The sequence below is a fragment of the Chelonia mydas genome, chromosome 14 (genome assembly GCF_015237465.2).
Source record: "Chelonia mydas isolate rCheMyd1 chromosome 14, rCheMyd1.pri.v2, whole genome shotgun sequence".
NCBI classification, from domain to species: domain Eukaryota; kingdom Metazoa; phylum Chordata; order Testudines; family Cheloniidae; genus Chelonia; species Chelonia mydas.
The window spans coordinates 9,685,817-9,707,988 of record NC_051254.2 but is presented as its reverse complement, the minus strand read 5'-3'; the positions used below and the strand labels follow the sequence as shown (position 1 = coordinate 9,707,988).

Below are 22,172 nucleotides of genomic sequence, written 5' to 3'. Positions count from 1 at the left end.
CTTAGGCCCAGATCTTCAAAGGTATTTAGGCACCTAACTCCCAAAGAAATCAATGGGAGTTAGGCACCTAGATACTTGTGAAGATCTAGGCCATAGAGACCCACTCTTCCTTTTTGACCATGACCTAACATCTGTGTTTCATCAGAGCAATGAAATTGGAGGAGGCTCATGAAAGAAATGAGAGGCTATGGAACTCACTGTCACAAGAGGTGAGAGACCACAAACATAACCGCCCCCCCCCACCCATCAGCAAAGCCTGTGCCAGTGACCATGCTGGTCCTTAGAAAGCCCTTCCTCAGAGTCTCTTCAATCCTCACCTAACCCACTTACCCTCTTCTCTCCTGCCCTGTCCCCTTCAACGTCCTCTTGCCCTTCATTTTTCTTTCTATTTAGCTTGTCCCTTCCTAACTGACCTCCCCACCCCAAAATTTTTTGGAACTAATATGGTGTTTACTGCCATCCCCTTGTTCACTCTGCTTGCGTTACATCCCTTTCCTTCACCCTGAGTCTGTCTTGTCTATTTAGATTGTAAGCTCTTTGGGGCAGGGACCACCAATTACTCTGTGTGTGCACAATGCCTAGCGCAATGGAGCCCCACTCTCGACTGGTTCTTAGGCACAACCATACAGAACTTTAATAACAATAATAATTTACACCCATCAAGTTCCATTTGCTTCAGAGGAGTAGCTCCTGATTTACATGGGTGGAAATGAGATCAGAATTCAGGGCAGCTGTAACTAGTGGTCTGGAATATTACATGCTCTTTTAAGCAGGGCAGTTACCTACATTAGTGATTTGAAGAGAAGTTAGAGAAATTAAAAACAAAAAGATATTGTTACATAAGTATATGTGCTAAGTAATCACACATATTCAGGCAGAGAGAGATTGATTAAAGGCACTTGAAGCATGAATGGAGTTGCCAGTTTTCAGGAGATAATTAAGCTATGTGTTTGGCCTATACAATCTGATGATCTCATTATCTTCATTATTAATTAGGTTCTGCTTCTCGTGTTTCAGCTCCAGTTTCTTGTCATTATCATGACTAGCCTGCAAGTGAAAGGCTGGTGGACTTGAGAGAAACAATTCTCCTTCTGACTCCAGGATAGGGCTCTGTTCAGGGGGTGATAGAGAAGGAGGCGCCAGCCTTAACTCAAGAGGTTAGCAAAGCAGTTGCAGGGCTTTGTATGAGATCTGCAAGGCATCATACAGTGAACCTTTCAACAGCCTTATTCTGTGAAATATTTACCAGGCAAGAGATTTGGAAGTCAATGGGAGATGAAATTGGTCAACGCCTCCAAAAGTGAAGCCAGGTGTAATTTAGGCCCCTATGTTTAGATTTAGCTGCATCATTCTAAGCACCCAAATTTGAAAGTTTTGCCCTTTAATTTCTCAGGACTCTGCTGAGCACGTCCTATGAGGTACTGGGGGCTTTCCACTCCTATCAAAGTCAACAGGAGTGAGGGCGCTGAAAACCTCCCAGGATGTGCTTCAGTTTTCTTTTCTGTAGTGTAAGGATAATGATATTTTCCCGCCTCCTAGGCATGGTGTGACGTAGCCCACCCAAACAGTGCTAAAATCCTGCCGTTGCAGGAATACCCCCAGGATCATGACCCCCATCCAGGGTAGGGTGAGACTCTAGCACAATGTCTGCACCAGGGTTTATGAAGTGCTGAGTAACGCAAACCACTGCAGGCCGCTCCAAGAGACCAGTGTGTATGAACAGCAAGACAAATGGCATCATCATAAATTAACCTTGGCTCCTCTGCTCAACTAACAATAGGTACTGGACAGGATTCAAAGTACACAGCACTTTGAATGCAGCACATTTGGTGGGCTGAATTTAGAAAAGGACCCAAACAGAGCGAAGAGGGAGGCTGACCTATTGCTGTTGGCAGTGTTTTTAGAGAGGAGGGTGCCTTACAGCTGGGCACAGCACAGGCATTCTTTGTCATTGTACAGCTTTTTGAAAAAACAGAAATGAGGTGATTCAATTTATGACACTACAAAGCACTTGATGCTAAAAGTCTGTATGCACATGCATGTGCGTGCGCACACACAACCTCCTCGTGTGCTATAAGATAAGTCAATAGTGTACTAATCTGGACATCCTGCTTGGCTTATGACATACCAACCCTCTGCAGAAGAGTAGACTGCCCCCGACACTCAGATATTAGGGGGGTGAGGACCATGTCGGTAACTAGATAAGAATAAAATAGCACTGTACTTTTGAGCATCAATGCTATTTTGATTCAGGAGCTTTTAACTGTGCCACTTTGTCAGGATGTTACCTGAGTGCCAAAGAGTTGGTAACTGCCCATTTTCATGCATGGGATTTCACTCCTGGGAACTATTCAATCACTTGTCAATATAAGTAAACGTAAGGACCTATGAGCCAGCTATTCTGGTACCATGCAGCTTGCAATGTATTGCTGCAAATCTGCGCCTATCTGAGACCCCATGGTCATCAATAAGCTGCACAAATACAATGGCCACTTGGAACTTCACAGTGACAAGGGACAGAAGTCAGATCTTCCAGAAACACAGACCCCCTAGTTCTTGGGCTAAAGGAGAAAGTCTGATAGAGGTCCATTGTGCCTGTAAGACCATTGTAAGGGGCAGCACTGAGGGAGACACAACACCCATAGGGGCGGGGGGAGGGAGGGGCACTGGGAGGCATTCTCCTGGACCTCCCCTGTTGCATCAATGGGAGAGTAAGTTGTGAAACCTCTTTCTAGGGGAGCAACACATTAGGGAACTGGGCTGGAGCCATGGTCTGATACTCCCTGTCCAGTAGAGGCAGAGAACAATTTGGTAGCAGCCCCTGCATTCTCCAAGTGCAGGTGTTGCTATTCTGGGCAGCTTTGCACAGGCCATGCAAGTGGGTGCTCCTTACCCCTTCCCTCCCAGGTGCATGGCTGCCATCTTGCTATTCGATGTTAGCAATAAAGTGTCTACAACACACACTTGTGGAGTTCTGCTTCCTTCCAGGAGAAGACAGCAGTGCTCATCCAGTACAGTTTGTGCTGCATTCCTCTGCATAAGGGACAAAAAACACAAACCAAAAAAATATTAACAACACATATTTATGTAATTGTGAAATATGCAGGAACTGAACTTTCATATCAGTGGAGAGGAAAGACAGAGCATAACAACCAACGCTTAATCAGAATTAACTTTAATAAGAGAGAGAGATGGGCCTATCTGGTGGTTATATTTATTGCTTAATAATGTTTTCATACAGCCGTGCCTTAGCACGCAGTGAATGGTTAAGAGTCATATATTTTATAGGAATTTTGTTCAGTAACACTTTATATCAACAAGACATTTATAAATTCTTAATTATTGCTATGTAATACATTACACAGCCCTGGGTAGCGTACTTCATAATAAATTGAATTCATATATTAAACATTAGTATACATTGTCTTAACTTTCATATCTTAAAATAATATCCTTTTCAATTGGCTTTATCTTATCATCTGTTAAACATTTATTACTTGTACACATCAGTCAACACAAGTTATTAAAGAATATATCTGCATCTAGTAATCATTTTACAAATATATACAAATGCATTGCACTGTGTACCTTAAAGTAATACTGGATATAATCAATAATAACAACAAAGACATTTCCTACTTGTATCTGTGGGGTAGCTATGAAAAATGTACTATGCAGGTAGTTGTTTTATTTATGACTGTTATTTATTCTGGAATGACTATGACATACAATCATCTCTTTCAAACTGAGCCCTGTAAGGCAAAGAGGTTCGAGAAGTTTTCTGTTTAATAAGGAATGAAAGTGTCAACTCCTTCCAGACCTTTCATAAAAAGTGCTCCACCATTATTTTAGATCAGCAAATGGAAAAAGATATGTGGGCAAATTTCTGCTCTTAGTTACACCATTGTTCATTGAAAGAAAAGGAGTACTTGTGGCACCTTAGAGACTAACCAATTTATTTGAGCATAAGCTTTCGTGAGCTACAGCTCACTTCACTTCACTGGAGCTCACGAAAGCTTATGCTCAAATAAATTGGTTAGTCTCGAAGGTGCCACAAGTCCTCCTTTTCTTTTTGCAAATACAGACTAACACGGCTGTTACTCTGAAACCTGTCATTGTTCATTGAGCGTAGAATCATAGAAGATTAGGGTTGGAAGAGACCTCAGGAGGTCATCTAGTCCAACCCCCTGCTCAAAGCAGGACCAACACCAACTAAATCATCCCAGCCAGGGCTTTGTCAAGCCTGACCTTAAAAACTGAGTAACTTCATTACTCAAAGCCAATTGAGTTGCACCAGTGTGAGATCAGAATAAGGCCCATGTGTGTTGAAATGCCACTCTAAGGAAAACGGCTATGTTCTGCAGATCTGCACTGTGGATGTTCCGGCTCTGGAGCTTGGGCTCTCAAGCGTAGGGGTTCAGGTGGTCTTGAGAGCCTGAGCACCGGCCACACATTGCTATTTTGAGTCTGTTAATCTGTGCTGGGAGACTTGCTCCCAGCTGCAGTGTTAGACGTACCCTGGAGGGCTCACTGTGAACGCAAGGATCTGAGCATGGAGTTCTTAGTGCAGGAGTGGGGCCTAATAGGCAGCTTAGTTGTATGTATGTGAACAATAGTGTATATTGGCTTGATGTGCATGTTTCTTTCTTGCAATATCCCTTCATTAAATTAAACCTCAGATTAGATCTGAAGCAATGTCTCCCATCCCTCATCAGAAAAGGAAGTATTTTCAGTCTTTTGTTAAACCGATTAAACAGTTTCAGAAGAAGCTAGTTCTGTTAATTGCTTTAGGCTTTGCACAAAAGGGTTGAGGCTAATTAATTTCTTAATTTTCTTTCTTTCTTTTGAATTAGAATAATTTTTAATTTATAACAGTCATCCTCTATTATGAAAACGAGAACAGATTCAGGCAGCATCTGTAGCATGCAACTTTAAGACAGTGAATGGATTTGCATGGCAAACAGACATCAGTATAGTCCAGCTTCAGTGATATACTCCATTCTAAACTCCAGTTGTAGTGTGTTAAGAGCTCTCAGAAGTTTTGGGTTTCCATTCATTCTTTTCCCTCAATGAGGCTTAGAAAGCTTTGATGGACTGAGGGGAAAAAAAGCCAATAGAAAGGATGTCATGGGTTGAGTAAAACATATATGGATTTAGAAATAAACAACAACAAAAAACTGGAAAAGATGGTGAAGTATGAGAAGAAAGAGAGAAATTTCTGAATAACCGGAATTCCCTGCATGATTCCCTGAACCAGAACCCTCCACTATGTGAATCCTTGAAATCTTTCAGAATTCCCTGTGGCCTTGATTCAATACATCTAGTGAACTGGGCACTGGGCTGGACTCTGTAGACGTGGGTTGTATTCCTGCCGCTAGCATGAATCTGCTGTGTGACCTCGGGCAAGTCAGTTCCCTTTTCTGTACTTCTGTTTCACTCCCACCCTTTTTCTGTCTCGTCTGCATAGACTGTCTGGGCCCCAAAGAGTTTACAGCCTCTTATAATGTGGGTCCAGTGACTAGCACAATGGAGTCCAGATCTTGGTTGGGCTTCTAGGTGTTACTATAGGGACTTTAGCATGTAAATCTAAAGCATTTAATGTTTTGCTTAATTGGGGTCTATAGCTAAGAACTAGAGTTAAAAATTCAGTAGTGGCTCTTTCAGTGGTAATATCAGCAAGACTTCACAATTGTTTTAAAATAGCCTCAGTTAACTGGGGGGCAGGTGGGGTGGGGGCTGACAGCAGGTTTCAGAATGTGGCAGCTTACAGGGGAAATAATTGTGTACTGGATCAGTCTTTTCTTGTTCAACTCCTTAATTATTATTGGTTTCAGAGTAGCAGCCGTATTCAGAGTATTTGCAAAAAAGAAAAGGAGTACAAGTGGCACCTTAGATTAAATTGGTTAGTCTCTAAGGTGCCACCAGTACTCCTTTTCTTAATTGTTATTGCTGTTTTCAACTTCCTTTGGGCCACATTCTGCCATATGATACACTTCAGTGTGGTATGTGTCTAAGGACAGAATTTGGTCTGATGACTGGAATTTTATAGAGGGTGATCGGTTGCTACTGTTGTCTGAGCTTGAGTCATCCAGGGCAAACTCACAGAAACAGATTTTTTTTAATGTTTTGTTTTCTTTTCTTGATTTTGGCCCATAATTTGCTAGCATGCAACTATGGTGAGACATTGTGAAAAAGGAAGTTGCACAACTTCAGAAAACTAAAGTGAATTCAAGGTAACAACTTCTGTAATAAGAAAAGGAGTGCTTGTGGCACCTTAGAGACTAACCAATTTATCTGAGCATGAGCTTTCGTGAGCTACAGCTCACTCACTCAGATAAATTGGTTAGTCTCTAAGGTGCCACAAGTACTCCTTTTCTTTTTGCGAATACAGACTAACACGGCTGCTACTCTGAAACTTCTGTAATGTTTTGATCCCTTTTTGTATTTTTTGCTTTTCTCCTGCTGCTCACATTACTTACAATGAAATGGAAGGTTGCAGAGTAGCAGCTGTGTTAGTCTGTATTCGCAAAAAGAAAGGGAGTACTTGTGGCACCTTAGAGACTAACAAATGGAAAAACACAATACGCTAAGTGTCCTAAGCATATTTCTTTTGATTTGTGAGACAAGATGGGTGAGTTAATATCTTTTATTGGACCAACTTCTGCTGGTGAGGTAGACAAGCTTTTGAGCCACACAGAGCTCTTCTTCAGATCTGGAACTCCCAGGTCACAGCAAAATGCAAGATGGAACAGATTGTTTAGCATAAGTAGTTAGCACATATTGTAAGGGACCATTCAAGGCAGAGTGGCCCATTAACACCTTGGCAGCCATAGGACAAAAAGAGGGGGCTAGTGGGTTACAGAGTATTGTAATAAGCCATACATCCATAAATCTTTCCCTTTATATCATACTGACAATTTTTAAAATGATACAAAATAGTGTTGCATCACATTCACAACGTAATGTTTTTGTTTCATCTTATTCTCAAATAAATATAAAAACGAATGTATAATATACCACTTGAGGTTCTCATTCGGGGCTTGATCCTGCAAAGCCTTGCTCACCCAAAGAGTCCAATTGACTTCAGTGGAGCTACTAATGCTACCCCTGGCCCTCATCCTTCAAACATGCACTTGACTTCAATGGGACTATTCACATGAAAGTTAAGCATGCATGTATGTTTTTGTAAGACTAGGGCCATAGTAGCCAATTAACTTTAACAAGTATTCCTCCTGAAACTCACCTATAAACATTCCTTTGTCCTTCCCTGTTTCAAATCTTTCTCTTTAAGAATGTAATAGTTTTCAGATGAGTGACTGATGATCCTCTTGTACCATTAAGAGATATGCCATGACATGAGACAAGCAGGGTAAATTGATATCTTTCCACCTAGCCTCCTACTCCAATCTAGGAGAGTTGTTCCTTGACTTGTCCCTTCTTACCTGCCACCATTCTGTTTACCAGATGATCTTCATTTTCCCTAGTCTTTGGAGTGTGGACATACTCCACAGTCATGGGCTGCTTCTGAATACAATGGTGTTCTGTGATTTGTTTGGGAGCATAAGTAAATGAATACAATCAGGAACCAGGGTAAAAAAATGGAAAAGAGATTTCTGAAAAGGCAATTGCTTCTACTAAAAGAAGGAAGCAGGTATCACTGTCTTTGGCAATTACAGTGTGGCCTGTAGCCTGATTTGGCTGGCTAAGCCACTGTACCATGCTGTGGGGTGTCAGTAGCCATCCAGCACTTGCTCCATTGCACTGGGGTCTAAGATCTTTCACCTGTGCCTCAGAGCAAAGGAAGTCCCAGTGCTTGCCACTGTCCACACTAATGCATGTGAGATCCAGGCTTTTTAATTTTATTTTTAAAGCGAAACTTAGATTCTCAGGAAGCCAAAGCAGCTCAACGTTTTAACATTTGTATTTAAAATATTTTCGGATCAAGTGAGAGGCACCAATGGAGATTTACAAATAGAAATTACAAGGGAGTTTTTGAAAGTTTCATCGAAACAAATTGTAAAAAGTGCATAAGGTGCATAAAAAGTTCCATAAGGTGCACCTGAAGAAGTGGGCGGTTTTACCCACAAAAGCTTATGCCCAAATAAATCTGTTAGTCTTTAAGGTGCCACTGGACTCCTCGTTGTCCTTTCATAAGAGTGGTAGACTGCAAAAACTGTCTACAATGTAGTCTCGATAGGAAAGCATTTCCCTCCCAACTTGTGAGATTTAGGAACATAGACCATGAAAGTGTGTGGGGTAAGGTTGGTTTGTTTGGTCCCTGCACTCCGAACCTGAATGATGATGGCCCATTAACAAATGAATCCGTTCACCAAAGTCAGGGAGGCTGAATGAATTTGGCACCTGGTTTGGTAACTTGTCCTGCCGGCTTTGCAAGGCTGACGCAAACACTCCCCACAAAATAGGGTGACCAGACAGCAACTGTGAAAAATCGGGACAGGGGTGTGTGGGGGGGGTGGTAATAGCCTATATAAGAAAAAGACCCAAAAAGCGGGACATCTGGTCACCCTACCACAAAAGCCTGTTTGGTATCTCACTAACCGGGTGGGAGACGCCCACACACAGACCTGTTCTCAGGCTAACTCACACTGTGCGAGATGCCCCATCTGGGATTAATTTACTGTGGTTCCAGAAAGGGGGTTTTTGCTGAGTGTTTCAAATCTCCCTTGATGCTGGATTGAAAACGCCCCCCGGCCTCGCCCTGCCCAGCCTGGGAGCAGCCCCCGGCCTCCGAACTGTCGCCTTGAGTCTGAGCCGGGAATGACCTCCCCAGCCCCTCCTCTTTGGAATCTTCATACGCCCGGCATTGTGATGTCACGGCACTGATACCGAGCGGATACAATGAAACCCCGGCTCTCCTAGCAACCGCCAGCGGGGGCGTGGCTTTCGCGCTACTCACTGTTGCCTAAGGTGGGGAGAGGGGAGACGCGCGAGTGCCGCCGCGGAGAGGGTGTTCCCAGCTCGCTGGGGCTTTCAGGGCGCCGGCTGCTTCTCCCTGCCCCCTTCCGCCGGGCTGGAAGTGGGGTGAGAATCCCTCCTTTCCGCCAGGTAAGCCAGGGGGAGAGAGGCAAGACAGAGGCTCAGGGAAAGGCAGAGAGAGCGACAGGGTGGAAAAGAAGAAAGGGACCCGAGAGAGGGAAGGTTGTTGCAGCCACCTCCCTCCGGAGTGACCCCAAGGCGGAAGTTTGGAGAGTAACAAGCCGAGGGTCGTGTCTCTCCCTGGGCCTGGAGTCGGGGGTATCTGCTCCTGGGTAAGGCTGCCTAAGCCGAGCTTCGCTGTTCCGCAACTTCCCCCAGTTGATCAGAGAGAAGGGAAAGGCTTGGGCTGGTTCCCCACGGCCCTGAGAGAGCAGGAGCTGGGCTTTCATTCACCTGCCTCCTCTTGTTTCCCTCCGTTCCCTTCGCTGCTTGCCAGGCTGGCAGCCCTTCCCCCGAGGGGTTGGAGAGGAGCTTGCTCCATTTCTTCCGCGATTCTGGGAGTGGGGGCCGAGGGGAGGGCGCTTACCTGTTCTTCCGAGCCCCCAGTGTCAGGCGTCGGGGGCTTGCAAGCGGAATTCGAGAGGGGCTTGAGCTCTGTCAGGACTGGTCAGTTTGCTGCTGTGTGTCTAGTGATAAATACTCCAATGACCACGTTGCAGCCTGGAAGCAGATTATGTAATTTCTACAGATCTTTATTTTTGGTCTACACAGGGTCACTTACGCTTGCTATTTTTGCAGTGGGCAAGGGAAAGCTTCTCTCTGTTCCATGACTTTTCAGATTGCTTGTGGTTTTGGTTTTTTTGCTTGTATCGTGTCTTTTGAAGTGGTAGAAATCCAGGCAATAAAACTTAAATATCTAAGCTGTTAGCCTGCGTTGATACATACATTTCTTCTCCCCCCTCCCCCCCCACCGCTTTAAATACATGAAATTGGAATGTGTAATAATAATCACACCCATACAACCCACCCCAGTAATAGCAGGTGATCTTAGCTAATATAAATGTGTCAGTAGGCTACTACTGTTGCGTTCCAAGAATACTTTAAAATGGGAAAATCATAAAGCGGTAGGGGATTCTGTCAGCATTCAAACATGATAACCTGGGGGCTTCAGTGAAGGCATGTGCCTGGGTTTCTCATTGCGAGAGAGTCAATCTCAGTAACGCACTGTGCCCCAAAACATTTTAATCTCTGTCATTTTGGGGTATTTTAAGTAACTGTGGGCTGCTGAGTCTGAGGTTTAAAGCTAAAAAAGTTACTGTTTATGTTTAGAATCAAGGCCACAGACGTATCAGAATTGTAGCCTGAATCTCAGGGCCGTATCATAGGCATCTCCTGTTATATTAGCAAACCGATGGGATTTCCATAACTTCTTTTTAAAACCTTTTTCAATAGCACAATCATGGTTGTGATTGTATCTGCCTTCAATAAGCAGGCTGGTGGAGTAGACTGTCTTCTCTGAATAGCTTCTGAAAGAAGTATTTGTAATTACACTTACAGAGATGTCTACACTACGCTTACAGCTGTGTGTGTTAATATGATAAAACAACTAAAAATTGAAGGGTAGAGGCATACCCTATGTTGATGGAACTAGAATTTGTGATAGCCCTGATCTTAGCATTTGTGTTTCTCGCAGGTGGGGCCTTACAATGTGGTTTATATGCAGGCCCAGCATTAATATTTCTTAAACTAGTCTAATTAGCCATTCAACATTAAGTAAATAATCTTAAAGAGTAAGTGAGGAGGCATTTAAAAAACAAACAGGCACTGCAGATGGTGAATTGGGAGTTAGGGAGGATATTAGGGCATAATTTTTACAAACCTTAGCTTCTACTTTCATTTTAAAGGTTACACTCCCAGTTATGCCTGTGGCAGAGAGTTCTGTACCGCTTAGCCAGTAACTTCGTGTTAGCCCAGCCTTGTAGCAAATAACACCATCTTAAACAGCTGCAAGGACTGAGAGCTTACTCCCTCCTAAGAGGTATCGGAGTTTAGGCGGGACTCTTTGATCTCGAATGTGAGGGAAACTAGGGTTTGTCTACATGGGACACCTAGGGAAAATTAATCCAAATTAACTAAAGGGGTGCATTTAAACTGGTTTAGTTAGTCCAGATTAACTCCCTGTATGGATGCGGTATTCTAATGTAGTTTAACTAATCCACTTGAACAGGTCATTCAGATTAACTTTCTTGCGGGTCCATGTGTAGATAAGCCCTAGCTATAGTCCCACCAAAAATGCATCTTTAATCATATTTGCCATGCCCTCACCAACACAGGCTGCTCCCCAATTTGTTTCCCAAGGCAAGATTTTCTCCTTGTGCTATGGAAATTGTGGGGTGTTCTCTCTTCAAACGCTTTGGGTTTGAAACTGTTCATCTTCCCCAGGTTCCCTTCCTCTCTAGTGAGTGCAGTGTCACATAATCCATCCAGGAGTATACAGCATCTCAGGAGTAGACAGCTTCAGTTTCCTTCTCTTTGCTGGAGTCCTTGGCAGACTCGCTATATGACCTGAATAGCAATGGTGTAGACAAGAATAGGCAACTATTCTAGAGTGCAAGGTCTTAAGGGCAGGGACTATCTTCTAATTATGGGGACCTTATCAGAGCCTCTAGTCACTACCGTCAATAATAAATAAAGTGAAGGCTGCAATAGGGCAGGCTTTGAATGGTGGTAAAGCTCCAGTTAAACAATGTTTGCACAGAGCAGGGTAGTGTAACTACTCTTAATACGTGTGTGAAACTTAACAGTTAAACTTTAGCTGGTGCACTATTGCAAAATTCCGGTGTCGATGTGCTGCATTGGCACTAGAGTGACCAGACAGCAAGTGTGAAAAATCAGGACGGGGGTGAGAGGTATTAGGAGCCTATATAAGAAAAAGACCCCAAAACCAGGACTGTCCCTCTAAAATCCGGACATCTGGTCACCCTAATTGGCACAGTTTAACCTCCTGCAAACTGTGGCTTATACTGGAGCAGTGTCTACAATAGGGTTTACAGTAGGGCAGCTAGGTTGTTGTAGTAACTCTGGTGGTTAAACCTCTAACATAAAGGAGCCCCGTAATCTGTGTCCCCAATTCTACATGCTGGGCCACATAGACCGCTCCTCCATGATCGTTCCTATGACCTAGGCTCGGGTATAATGGTCCACCCAGCTGGAACAGCTTGCAGGTTTGGGACCTAGCTTAAAATAAGCAAGTGTAACAAACAAAAGAAGAAAACGGGGAAGAACAGCATTCTGACAGCAGTGTTTTGTTGTGTTAGGATGCATTCTGGTCTTTTGCAATATTAACAGAATGTTGGTGGTTTTTTAAAATTCTCTCTCCCATGTTCTCAGCCATGCGGTACAGAAGTGGTGACTTGTTTTGTATTGTATGATTTTGTGATAAAATCAACAGTAATCATAACTTTAAAAAGTAAAGCTCCCCCTTTCCCTGCATTACTCTGTCAAAAGGCAGCTGTTCACACAAACTGTGGTGTAACAAGAAAGGTGAAGTTTCTGCCTGTAAGAGGCTAAATTAACTGTATTCTGTGATAGACTATGCCTACGAGGGCTTATTACTTGCATAACTGTCTTCTATTGAATGCTACTTTAGAATTCTGCTGTAGTTGTGTTCCTTTGTGTGCAAAAAAAAAAAAAAAACCCAACAACCCCACAACAGCAACAAAATACCCCAACAAAGGCATGTTTAACACCCTACTAAAGAAGTGGAGATCACAGATCAGAAAAGAATAACCACTTCCCACACAGACGCTCACCCTCCTCTTCTCCACACTGTTTGGGCTATCCGCTCCCTTTGAGAGATGGTTTTCCCAAGGGCACAAGTTCATTGTAGTTGCTCTCTGACCAAGCCAGTATTTGTTTGCAGAAAACACATGTGTACAGTGAATTCTATGCAGCCCTTGCGTGTATTGCCCTCTGCATACAGACTATTGACCCATTGGAGCAGATTGGGAGAAATACCACCTGGTATTTTCAGGCACGTGACTAGCTGAACTGGTCTTGCTGGCTCAAATTCCATATTGTAATTGCATCTTACACTGCTTTCTATGTTGGCAACTTAAGAAAAAGGGGGAAAAAAAAAAGCTTTAGTGTCTTAACATGATTAAACTGAAACCTAAACAGGTAACATACGAGTTGATCCCCTTTAGTGTATCTTTCTTCTTGGGGGTATATGTTACAGGCTTTGTTGTGAATGAAAGTTCTAGTTAAGGCTATGTTCAGGCTTCTATTAAAAATGAATCCCGTCTTTTCACAGCATTGTAACAAGTGGAGTTCTAGATCTCTTTGACTCTTACTTGCTGTGTGACTTTAAGCCTGTGTTGGCATAGCCCCCTGGTGTAGGCACAGCATAGCCAACAGAAGGTTTGGAGGTTTTTTTTTGCCAATGTAGGAACACCACCTCCCTGAACATTAGTTCAGCTGACAGAAGGCCACTTTTGTCAACAAAGTTGCATCTATATGGGTTTTTTGTCACCATAGCTGTGTCACGAGGGGTGTAGTTTTTTCACAGCGCTAGCTATGCTGATGTCTTACATGTAGACCAGACCTAAATCACTGAAGCACTTTTGAAAATGGGACTCAGGGTAAGAATTTTCAGAAGTGACTTGGGCACTTAGAAGTGCCTATGAGACTTACGTGCTCAACTTCCATAGCCCAAGTCACTTTTGAAAATGGAACTCGGGTGCTTGAAAATGTAACCCTTAACCTTTCTGTGCTTCTGTTTTCTCTTCTGTGAAAGGAGGGTAAAGTATCCTTATCCCCCTTTCTAAAGCGTATTGAGACTTCTTGATGAGAAGAGCTATAAATGAGCATTGGAATGAGAGATTTCTAATCAGTGCTGGAACTTCCCAGCTTGGGCTTAGCCCAGAGGTTTATTTTATTTTGCAGTTTTCAGGAAATTTGACTTAATCTGCTCTGGATTTACCAGAGAGAGGAAAGGGTTGGGTTTTTTTGTTTGTTTTTTTTGTCTTCCAGATCAAAAAATAAAAATCTTTTTGGGTACAATAAATGGAAAAATCACTCCTGGACCTAAATTTTGCAGAACCTAACAAAAATGATCCTGCCCTTTGTGGCACATGGGTTTGGAAGAACTTCCCATTCTCTGTTGCCCAGGCACTAGATAGTGATAGAAGATGGTATTTTAAAATTGATCCTTTTTGCCCTTTGTTCAGCTCCAACAGTACCTTTTCCTTCTGAATTCACTTTCAAAGGCAAGGAACAAGTTATTTCCTACTTAAATATGATTTCCCCACAATTCTTGTGCAATCCCTTATTTCACAGTACACAGCTTTTGATTTCTGTATACCCTGTTCCATGTCCATCCATCCCCTTTCCCAACACTATGCCAATGAACACCTTTCCCTCCTGCCGGACAAAGCACATCACTGATGCAATCTAACTGCTTTCCTTCATTCTAGGGAATGTTTGGCTGCTTTTTGCACCCAGATTTCCTCTCTCCCCCCTCCCCCAAGCTGCCCAGATCTGCGATAAGGCTGCTAGGGGAGCTCTTTATCCATATGCCTAGTGCACCCCCTGGCACGACTTCTCTCTAAATTACTGTGTATCCAATCCTTTGCCCTTGAGGCTTCTCAAGGAAAAGAAGTGCTACAGTTCTTGTGTGCCTGAGCTCCGCGATCTTCTAAGCAGAACATGCTAGTTAGAATGAACATCTTGTATTTTATACACTAGTGTTAGTTGCAGAATTGGGCTGAGAAGCCATTTCTTCAGGGGCTTGAGCTCATGTGAATAAAGAGATAAAGTAAGTGCTTCTCTCCAACACACCTGTCTGCTTCATTGCATGGTGTAACATTGCACTCAGGAAGTAGTAATATCATTTCAGAACAGCTGTGATTTTTAGCTGAACAGTATCTTAGGGTTTGTCTATGTTGTGGAATGACCACGTGTTAACTAGCACAAAATGAATCATGACTTAGCTTCGGTGTGCATCAGGATTGTCGTGGCTAATATGACAGCTGGCCAGAATGAGCCAGATGGAGCACCCCGGCACAGCGGTGTTTGCAATCACCTCACCAAGATAACACTGTGGTGAAATTGCTTATGGTACAATGGTGTTAAATGCTCGTGCACCATTGCTAGGAAAGGGTACAAGTGTTTGTTTAGGCAAGGCTCTGAGAGAGAAGAGTCCTAGGAAGGGGTACCTAATGAGAGTTTGACAACCATGCCTCTCTCCCACTCCCCCACCCTCAAGCTGTTCTTGGGCTGTACAAAGGAAAGAGATTGCTGTGACTTAAAGCAAAGATTTCTCATGAGTGTTAATTATGCCAAGTTTATGCTGTGGTGCTAAGAACTTATTTTTGGCAAGTGCCATGTGTACACTGACTATATTTTAGTGTTACCCAGGCTTTATAAAACAGACACTCTCTTAGCATGTACCCTGCAGCTGGGACACAGCTCACCTTAACTTGCTTTTTAGCACGTGCTTAACAATTCTATCATGAGGGCGAGACCTTCAGGAAAGAGGCATCTGGATTGCTATTCCCTGTGCAGATGAATGTGGAGGCAGGCTGGAGTGCCCTCCCCCTCCTGTCTCCAAGATAAGCCAACAAAGAGGGTTATCAGCCATAAACGTGTAATGCTGAAAGAGAGCTGTGACTCCGTTTTGCTCTGGTCAGCAATCTAGAAGCTTGCATGATAAGAGTTTCACATTGTGTAAACAAAAAGAAAAGGAGTACTTGTGGCACCTTAGAGACTAACCAATTTATTTGAGCATACAGAGTAACACGGCTGTTACTCTGAAACCTGTCATTGTGTAAACACTGTGAACTGTTATCTAAAATGTCAATATTAATTGGCTCTTCCATCTCCTGCTAGCAGTGGTCACCTTGGTCTTAAAGTGACATTTGTGACAAACACAGTATAGGCTTATTTAAAAAAAAAAAAAAAAACCTCTATAAGTCAGGATGGAAAATGTCTTGCATTTCAGAAGGAAGGATTTGCTGTGCAGTGCTGGAAAGAGAAGGAGAATGAGTCTGCCACTTAGAACCAGTGGCAGAAAACCTATCTGCACTGTGGAAACGGGGGGAAAATATTCCACAGTTGTTAATGCCGGGGTGCTGACCTTCACAAACCCAGCCTGTTCTCCCACCCTAGAGAGACACCCTATCTACATCTTAGAGCATTAATGCTCGTGTTGCATTCAAACGATAGAGGCAACTCAGTGAGCCTGGCAATCAATGCTATCTTTTAATCTCTACAGGGAAGGCAACTTTCTTAGCTGCTCCAATTAGTTCCCTGCTAAAATCACTAAATGTCAGTCCCTGCTAATGTCCAGAACTTCCCAGAAAAACAATGCACGTTGAAAAGGAGTGCTTCAAACTGGACCCTGATATTAAGAGGTCTGGCACTTCTGTTACCACCGGTTACAGTGACAGGTGGTGTAGTGCAAACACTTCTGACTCCTGCAGTCCCTGGGCTGGCTTCAGTCTGCAAACCATTTTCAGGCATAGTAATCGTAGGACTGGATGGGACCTCCAGAGGTCATATAGTCCAGTCCCCTGCACTCATGGCAGGGTTAACTATGTAGAAACATTCCTGACAGGTGTTTGTTTAACCTGCTCTTAAAAGTCTCCAATGATGGAGATTCCACCACCTCCCTAGGCAATTTATTCCAGTGCTTAAGCACCCTGACAGTTTGGAAGTTTTTCCTAATGTCCAACTTAAACCTCCCTTGCTGCAATTTAAGCCCATTGCTTTTTGTCCTATCCTCAGAGGTTAAGAAGAACCATTTTTCTCCCTCCTCCACCTAACCTTTTACATAATTGAAAACTGTTATCCCATCTGTCTTCTCTTCTCCAGACTAAACAACCCCAGTTTTTTCAATCTTCCCTCATAGGTGATGTTTTCTAGACCTCAAATCGTTTCTGTTGCTCTTCTCTGGACTTTCTCCAATTTGTCCACATCTTTCCTGAAATATGGCACCTAGAACTGGATGCAATACTCCAGTTGAGGTCTAATCAGAGAGGAGTAGAGCGGAAGAATTACTTCTCGTGTCTTGCTTACAACACTCCTGCTGATACATCCCAGAATGATCTTTTTTTTTTTTTTTTGCAACAGCGTTACATTGTTGACTCATATTTAGCTTGTGGACCACTATGAGCCCCAGATCCCTTTCCACTGTACTCCTTCCTAGGCAGTCATTTCCCGTTTTGTATGTGTGCAACTTATTGTTCCTTCCTAAGTGGAGTACTTTGCATTTGTCCTTATTGAATTTCATCCTATTTACTTCAGACCGTTTGTCCAGTCATTCTGAATTTTAATCCTATCCTCCAAAGCACTTGCAACCCCTCCCAGCTTGGTATCGTCCGCAAACTTGATAAGTGTACTCTCTATGCCATTATCTAAATCACAGATGAAGATATTGAACAGAACCAGAACCGATCCCTGTGGGACCCCACTTGTTATGCCTTTTCAGCATGACTCTGAGCCACTGTTAACTACTCTCTGGAAATTGTTTTCCAGCCAGTTTTCCACCCACCTTATAGTAGTTCCATCTAGTTTGTTTATGAGAAGATCATGCAAGACCTTATCAAGAGCTTTTCTAAAGTCAAAATATACCACGTCTACTGCTTTCTCCCCCCCGCCCTTCCCCAATCCACAAGGCTTGTTACCCTGTCAAAGAAAGCTCTCAGATTGGTTTAACACAATTTGTTTTTGACAAATCCATGCTGACTGTTACTTATCACATTATTGTCTTCTAGATGTTTGCAAACTGATTGCTTAATTATTTTCATTAGCACTGGAAAATGAGGGTCAGTTTACACTTACTTAAAAAAGAGCACAAAGCAACTGTTGAAAAGCCCTGGCTTTGCCTAGCGCTCACATAGTTAAGTGTGAAGGGCACAGAAGTAGAAGTTTGTTTTGCAGTCAACACATTGGCCCTGAATTGCACTACTGTCTGAGCCACTGATGTTACCTTATACATGCAGATGACTGACAGCACACTAGAGTATATTCATGCTCTTGCACTGTACCTCGATTCTTACCAGCTTTATGGGGTGCTGTCCAGCATTCAGTGATAGACTGAGTCTAAAGAATTCCCTCTCCTAGAAACCCTTCTCAGCACACTCCAGCTTTGTGTCAGGTTAACTCTAAAATTGAACTTTAAATGTTAGACCCAAGTAACTAAACAGTCACACAGAGCGACTGCACTGAACAAACTGTAATTTGTAGCCTTAAAATAGCGTCTCATTTTGTATAGCTCAATAGAATAGTAATTCTCTACATATTGATCTCTGACTTTCAAAGATTCATTTTAAGCACCAGCTGCTTTGGAATTCCTGCCATCATCTGTCATCCCTTCTTGCTAGACCAGAGGCCAAGGCAAGGCTTCTGTTCCCCTCTACCTGTTTCTGAAGGTTTAATTGAAGGCACTCATTCGTATGGTTGCCCACCGGCCACAGCTGGGTGGGTGAGGGTTGCCTGATGACAGGAAGTTCTAAAACTTCCCAGTGAACTAAAATGTAAAAGCACGATTTATTAACTGCTCAGCGGAGCACTTCATTCTGTGCTTGTCTCACCAGATGCAGGACTTTGGCCGCTTTCATTCAAACAACTGGTGAGTAAATCACCAGCTCCTTACATCCTTCTGAGAACTGAAGGAGAAATTACATCCACATTTAAAATAAATATGTGACCGTTGGTTTAAATGCACTTAAAGTGGAGAATGCACGGGGTGGCTGGAAGTTTTCTAGTAGAACCATCCCCCATACTAAATAGTCAGAGATGTTGGCTTTCAAATTCAATAGGCTTTTTTCAGCTGGGACAAGAGCCTATTTTTCTAGTAGGTTTGTGATGCTAAATAGTATTTAGATGGGAGGCTGCCAAACCTGGCGTATCTCTCCATGGCACCTGTTCCCCTCCCATTGTACAATGGTGACTTTTCTGGTGTTCAGACTGGGAAGGAAGGACAGCTCTGACATACTGTTACTAATTAGGATCAAACTGGCAAAATCAATATTAAAGCAGGAAGACCACTCTGGTTGAAACTGAGTGCCAGCATCCTGGCTGTGGTCACTTGGTCAAGACTCCTGTTGCCAATTATATGCTCGGAAATCCTAGTTTTAACTAACTAGACAGCTAAACTGTTGTAATTCAGGGTGAAATCTGCTTCCGTTTTTGTACTTCCCTACATCCTCTAGGGTGTTGTGAGGATAAACTTCAATGCTTGTGAGGTGATCAGATGCTATGGTTATAGAGGCCAGATAGCTGGATAGTACTTGCAAGCAACTGTTTGTACCTCCTTTTAGATCTGAAAGGATTCATGTGGGCGTGTGTCCCTTGGTTCCAGACTGCTCATTTTCAAATGATGATAAATGTCAGTATTTGAATTTAGGCAGTGTTGTTGCAGCCATGTCGGTCCCAGGATATTAGAGACGCAAGGTGGGTGAGGTAATATCTTCTATTGGACCAACTTCTGTTGGTGAGAGAGACGAGCGTTCGAGTTTACACGGAGCTCTTCTTCAGGTCTGGGAAACTTCGGCCATGTCTACACTAGCAAGCTTACTGTGGCACAGCTGAACCGATGCAGCCCGTAAGATCACATGGGTATCCGCTCTATGCTGATAGGAGAGAGCTTCCCCCATCGACATAATTAAACGAGCAGAGACGCTCTCCTGCTGACAGTGTTGTCTGCATCGGCGCTTCTATCGGTGTAACTTACATCACTCAGAGGGGTCAGGTGTTTTTTTCACACCCCTGACCAACATAAACAGAAGTGCTATTGTAGACATAGGGATTGTTTACACTGCAAAGTTGTCAAAGTGCTCTCCTGCCAACAAAGCTAACGCTCGCTGCTCGTGGGGCTGAAGGTATTTTGTCAGCAAAAGTGCCGACAAAGTACCAAAAAAGAGCGCTTACACACGTTGACTTTTAGCGACAAGGCTGTGTTTGTCGCTAAAAGCTGTGTAGTGTAGACAAGCCCATAGTCTTACTCAGTGTCACAGCTAAATACAAGATAGGGCAGATTGTTTCACATAAGCAGTTAATGCATATTTCAAGAGACCATTCAAGGTGAAGTGGTCCATTGACACCTGGGAAAGTGGGAAGCAGCTGGGTGGGTTGTTAATGGGTTATATATATTTTTTGTAATGAGCCATAAATCCAGTGTCTCTATTCAGTCCATGATTTTTTTTTAGTGTCTAGCAAAGTTAGAAGTATTGAAGCATTTTAATAACTGTCTGTCACTTCCAACCTGGGGACAGTTCAGCCTACTAACCTTCAGGGTCAGACCCCTCAAGTTGCGTTCCCTCGAACCATCTAGTCATTGAGCTCCAAAATGGCTGCTGTGATTGCCTACATGGGGCTCAAAGGAAGACAGCTGGCTCTAATAGAGCACAGAAATCTGGGTTCTGTTCTTGGCTCTCCTTCGAATTTGCTTACCATCTAAAAGTCACTAACCACTCTGCCCCAGTTTATTCATCTGTGTTAAATGTGGATAAGACTTAAGCCTCACAATTGCCCCTTGAGAGAGGGAATTCATTAATTTTTGCTAAGTGTTCTGAGATCCATGGACAGCAGGTGTTCAACTAAGCACTTACTGCAGAGCAAATTCTGCAGCATCTCTCAATGGCATGTAAGGCACTTTGGGATACCTTGAGTACTGTACTTGATTAGACAATAATACCAGCGTTGTCACTTAATCCCAAGCTGTTGTATTGTTTGACATGCTGTACGGTCTGCTGTACAGGAACCTTCCAAAACCATTAGTCACAATTTTGTTGTCTTGACTATACCAAGCAAAATAGGGAGCAGACGATAGTAAAAAATCCAGGTATATAATTCATTTTCCAATTGCATCATTTGCCTTTCTATTCCCTCGGTAGGTTTGTGTGTGGATTTTTGAAACAATGAATGACTTGGGGTTGCAATGTTCTATGCATCTTAAACCCTACCTAAATATTGGGGGGGGGGGGGGTAAAGAAAAGCTGAATAGTGTGTGTTCCAATCAGTCTTATTTTGTACAGGAGTGCTTTCTTTCTAGGCACTGTAGGAAAAACTTGAGATTTAATTTTGAATTTATGCTCATTTTTAAAAAAAAGTTTGTGCCATTTTGTAGAAGTGGGTATATAAGCTTCTTGTGCTAAGTGTACTTTCAGCACTGACAGTATTGTATGAAGCGGAGATTACTGATATTCATGCTGAACGATTTAAATATTTTGATAGCTTTAGCTAGTAATGTACACTTGCAAGCATGTTGCTTAGTAATGGTATTCACTAACTCCAGCTTTAATCTCTAGTGGTGGTTCTTGTGGCAGTTTCTTCCTCCCCACCCCCACCCCCCCTTTACATGTCATGGGTATTTTCATTGTCATTTCCTGTGACCTATTGCTGCTCCATTTGTGAATATTTAGGCTTGGAAGGATTCTATGATTATCTGTAAAGATCAGTTTCACTCTGTACAGGAGCAAACTGATTAAAATATTTCCATCAATGATTGAAATTTACAGATAGGCAAAGTAAGGCTGCTTGAAAATGTATTAGAGATTGATTTAAGGATATTTACTTTGTATATTTTCACATGTAATGTTGACCCCTCTCCCCATAATTTTGTGCAATTGTGAAAATTTAAATAGACAAAAATAGAAAAATGCTTAAAATAAACATTGATATTATCTGTCAATTACAAATTATATATAAAAAAATTGAATTCTGTGACTATTCCCTGGAAGTTTGTAACCTCATGTGCCTTAAGCATCATTTAGATATACTCTTTCCACTTATAAAGATAAGTCTTTGGTAGGTACAGAGAGAAAAGTCTTTTCTCTAGCAATGACTCTTCAGCTAACAGATCTCAGAACTTGACCACTGAAAGATCATAAGAAGCCACTCTGAGTTTGGAGCATCCGCACAATTGCACAGGTTTGCTTCAACGCTCTAGGAAGGGTCGTTGTTTCACGTGTTTGCCATTGACTAACACAACTTGTATGGCCTTCAGCAATGCAGATGGCTTTAACATTTTTGAACCTTGACTCCCACAACCTTGCCTTACTGCAGTTTGGAGATGTGGTTAAAACACCAAAAGCCCATCAACAAAGCAAGACTAAATGTGCTAGAAACAACCTATCAGGAGACTTGGATTTGTAACAAAGATTGGCCTTTAAAAAAGTTATATAATTCCTAGAAAAGTCTTCTAAAGTGTGGGTGTGTATACGTACGTGCAC

The 22,172-nt window shown here is 42.7% G+C and overlaps 1 protein-coding gene across 4 annotated transcripts in view; it reads left to right on the top strand.

The window, feature by feature from the left end:
* RAB11FIP4 (RAB11 family interacting protein 4) overlaps positions 1 to 22,172 on the top strand; it is a 199,452-nt gene that overhangs the window by 152,959 nt on the left and 24,321 nt on the right. Inside the window, exon 1 of one of the 4 annotated variants that reach the window (XM_037914099.2) lies at positions 8,828 to 9,066. The exons of 2 other annotated variants lie outside the window; for them this stretch is intronic. The gene's annotated coding sequence lies outside the window, so the exon portion shown is untranslated. Of the gene's footprint in view, positions 1 to 8,827; positions 9,067 to 9,123; positions 9,270 to 22,172 lie in introns of those variants that run through there. One more of the 4 variants, XM_043527660.1, reaches the window with a different exon arrangement.